Source organism: Adiantum capillus-veneris, chromosome 30 (genome assembly GCF_014529385.1).
Source record: "Adiantum capillus-veneris isolate H3 chromosome 30, ASM1452938v2, whole genome shotgun sequence".
In the NCBI taxonomy this organism is placed as follows: Eukaryota; Viridiplantae; Streptophyta; class Polypodiopsida; order Polypodiales; family Pteridaceae; genus Adiantum; species Adiantum capillus-veneris.
The window spans coordinates 44052837-44056858 of record NC_140960.1 but is presented as its reverse complement, the minus strand read 5'-3'; the positions used below and the strand labels follow the sequence as shown (position 1 = coordinate 44056858).

Below are 4022 nucleotides of genomic sequence, written 5' to 3'. Positions count from 1 at the left end.
AATTTCGATGACGAAGTGCGAGCTCTCCTTATACTATCATCTCTACCGGATAGTTGGGACAGCCTTGTGATGGCTGTAAGTAATTCTATCTCTGGCACAAATACTCTTAAGTTTGATGATGTTGTGGGTGTTCTCCTAAGCGAGGAAATGCGAAGGAGAAGCACAGGAGAATCATCAAGTGCTGCACTATCAGTGGAAACAAGAGGAAGGCCTAAGGAGAGGTTCAAAAACCAAAAGGGTCGTGATCGCTCAAGGCGGAGCAAGTCACGCACAAAGTCAGTTCTTGAATGTTGGAACTGCGGCAAGAAGGGCCACGTCAAGAAGGATTGCTGGTCCAAGAAGAAGAAGGAGACAGAGTCTCAAGACAACAAGCCAACATCGGAGGCCAATGTGGCAGGTAAAGTAGAGCAAGATGCTCTAATTCTCTCATTAGACAATGTGTCTAATTCCTGGATAGTAGATTCCGGGGCTTCATTCCATGCGACACCACACAAGCAACATTTCCAAGACTACACCAAAGGTAATTTTGGGTATGTATACTTGGGAGATGATGAAGCTTGTGAGATTGTCGGCAAAGGTACAGTTTCTGTCAAAACTGCTAACGGAAATGAATGGAAGCTTAAAGATGTTAGGCATGTTCCTTCTCTTCGCAAAAATTTGATCTCTACAGGACAATTGGACGATGAAGGTCACAACATTGCATTCGGAAACAAACGGTGGAAGATCTCAAAGGGATCTTTGGTGGTTGCCAAGGGTGAAAAAGTCGGTACACTTTACTTGTGTACTGTTAGCACGCAACCTTCAGCTTGTGCAGCAACTACAGAAGTTGACAGTGCGGTGTGGCACTACCGACTTGGGCATATGAGTGCCAAAGGAATGCAAATCCTTCAAACAAAGAAGCTTCTACCAGGTTTGAAAGAAGTGGACTTAGAGTTCTGTGAAGATTGTGTTTATGGTAAACAAAAGAGGGTAAAATTTCAAAAATCAGGAAATGAAAGAAAAAATAAAAAACTTGAGTTGGTTCATTCTGATGTTTGGGGTCCTGCAAGCTCATTTTGTACTATGTAAACATTCATAGATGATGCGACTAGAAAACATGGGTTTATGTCATGAAGAATAAATCCGATGTATTTTCCATATTTCAAAGGTGGAAAGCCTTTGTGGAGAATGAAACAGGTACCAAGGTTAAATGCCTCAGATCCGACAATGGAGGCGAAATATTGCAGCCAAGCTTTTGAAAGCTTTTGTGCTAGCAATGGCATTCGGAGGCAAAGGACAACCCCAAGGACACCTCAACAAAATGGGATTTCGGAAAGGATGAACAGGACAATCATGGAACGAGCACGAAGCATGCGGCTACATGCAGGCCTACCGCTTGAGCTTTGGGCAGAAGCTGTAAGTATGTCTGTGTACTTAATCAATCGGTCACCCTCAACGGCATTGGATGGGGGAGTTCCAGAAGAGGCATGGACAGGTAAACCGGTGAATTATGCATTTCTCAAAGTGTTTTGGTGTGAGGCTTTCATGCACATAGATAGAAGCCTAAGATCAAAGCTAGATGCAAAGTCCAAAAAGTGTTTTTTCATTGGCTATGGAGAAGGAGACTTTGGGTATCGCCTATGGAATCCTGAAGATGGTAAAATCTTAAGGAGTAGGGATGTAATTTTTAACGAACAAAATATGTACAAAGATTACTTGGAAAGAAAACAAACAAAAGAAACAGGTGATGAGTACATGGAGCTTGAGGACGGTGAAGACTCAAGGACTGCAAACGGTGACAATGTGCAACAATGTCAACCAAATGAGGAGCCTCAACCTATTCCCGAAGATCTACAAGAGCAAGTAGACCTCCAGAAAGGTTTGTTCCTTCCTTCAACCATCTCTTGATCTCAGATTCTGGAGAGCCGGAATCATATGAAGAAGCTATGCAACATGAATCCAAAGAAGAATGGACGAAGAGCATGCAAGTGGAGATGGACTCACTACATCGCAACCAAACATGGGAGTTGGTTGAGTTGCCTAAAGGTAAGCGGGCACTTCAAAACAAATGGGTGTACAAGATAAAGGAAGAAGAAGGTGAGAAGAAAAGGTACAAGTCTAGGCTTGTGGTAAAAGGTTTTTCTCAAAAGAAAGGTATTGACTTCAATGAAATATTTTCTCCTGTTGTAAAAATGAACTCAATTAGGCTTGTCTTAAGCCTTGTGGCTACTCATGATCTAAATCTCGAGCAAATGGATGTAAATACGGCATTCCCTCACGGTGACTTAGAGGAGGAAATCTACATGCTTCAACCAAAGGGGTATGAAGTAAAAGGTAAGGAGAAAATGGTTTGCAGATTAAAGAGGAGCTTGTATGGTTTAAAGCAAGCATCAAGACAATGGTATTTGAAGTTTGATCGATGGATGTTGGATCATGGATTCACAAGATGGAACTCGGATCACTGCGTCTACACGAAGAATTTGGGAGATGGGAAATTCATCATCCTAATGTTGTATGTTAATGACATGTTGATTGCAAGTGCTAACATGCAGGACATCAAAGACCTAAAAGAGGAGCTGTCCAAATCTTTTTCAATGAAAGATTTAGGTGCTGCAAAGCACATGGTGATCACTATTGTATATGTCTATTTGATCGATGCGGCTGGTAGGTAATGTTGTTACAAACTACACTAGCTTTTGTGCAAGACCACTCCATCCACTCTTGGATCTTAGAAGTTTGGAAGTAGCTTAGCACATATCTATACCATCTCCCCCCCTCCCCCCCCCCCCCCCCCCCCCCCCCCCCCCCCCCCCCCCCCCCCCTCCCCCCCCCCCCCCCCCCCCCCCCCACCCCCCCCTCTCTCTCTCTCTCTCTCTCTCTCTCTCTCTCTCTCTCTATCTCTCTCTCTCTCTCTCTCTCTCTCTCTCTCTCTCTCTCTCTCCGTACAGCCGGTTAGACGATGACACAATTTGTGGGTGGTTGGATGGTTTTGCAGTGGCTGGTAGCAAGGTGGGTTCTATCATTGTCAGGCGTGATTGCAGAGAATGAAGCAGGTGAGAAGGCTCATATTCTGTAGGCATATCATCATGTAATCTGTGGGCTACCAAATGTGTTGGTGTAATTCGTGAGCATGAATTTATGTGACATGTTGTCTGTATCTTAGTGCAAGAGGCGGGCAGATGGCAAGAAGGGAGCTAGCAATGTTGGCTTTAGTATTCATGGAGTACATTGGCGGTGGCGGTGCAGCTCTACTAGATGTCCCCATCGCTCCCTACACCTGCTCTACCTTTGAATTCTTCTTCATTTTGGAATTTTCCACCAACACCAGCACCATCAACGGCCTCTTTGAGGCCACTTGGGAGCTCCGCTTGTCTCCCTCCACCATTGCCACCATCAAATCCACCCACCCATCCATCAACTTCTCTGCCAGCATCGGCTTCGAGCCCACATCCCGCGGTACCTAGATTGAAAATTCCCTCTCCTGTCTCTCACTCATCATCTTCGCCTACCACATTGATGCCCTCAACATCGACCTACGAGAGCTTTGGCAGTAGCTCCCCTCAAGACTTCACCACTTGGGCATCGGCGAGCTCATCACCCACCTCAAGGATTAAGGTCTAATTAGAGTGGCCACCATCGCGCCTTATCCGGGTATCGGTGCTCTTCATCATTGTCAATGAGATGGTGAGATCTACCCATAAAGCTATTTTTTCTATAAAACAGGTGGTGCAATGCTCACCCATCATCCGCGCGTGCACAGATGATGGGTGAGCTTTGCACCCCCTTTTTTTGTAAAAAATAGTTTTATGGATAGCTTCATACACATGGCGATCACTGCGGGGAAGATGGGCGAGCTTTGCACGAGAGGGCCAACATGGACGATGGGTGAGCTTTGCACTCTAGAGCCAACACGGGAAGGTGCTTCTCCCTTGCCATGAAACATGGTTGGACAAGCATCGCACACCATGGGGCAAGAGCCACATGTAGGCATCACCCATATGGCTGTTAGGAAATAAGACGTAGCTAAATAGATAATTGAGTAG

The 4022-nt window shown here is 45.3% G+C and overlaps 1 pseudogene; it reads left to right on the top strand.

Annotated features, from left to right (window-relative positions):
• Positions 1-2938: 2938 nt before the first annotated feature.
• LOC147417870 (chitinase 1-like) lies at positions 2939-3659 on the top strand (annotated as a pseudogene).
• The last annotated feature ends 363 nt before the right edge of the window (positions 3660-4022 follow it).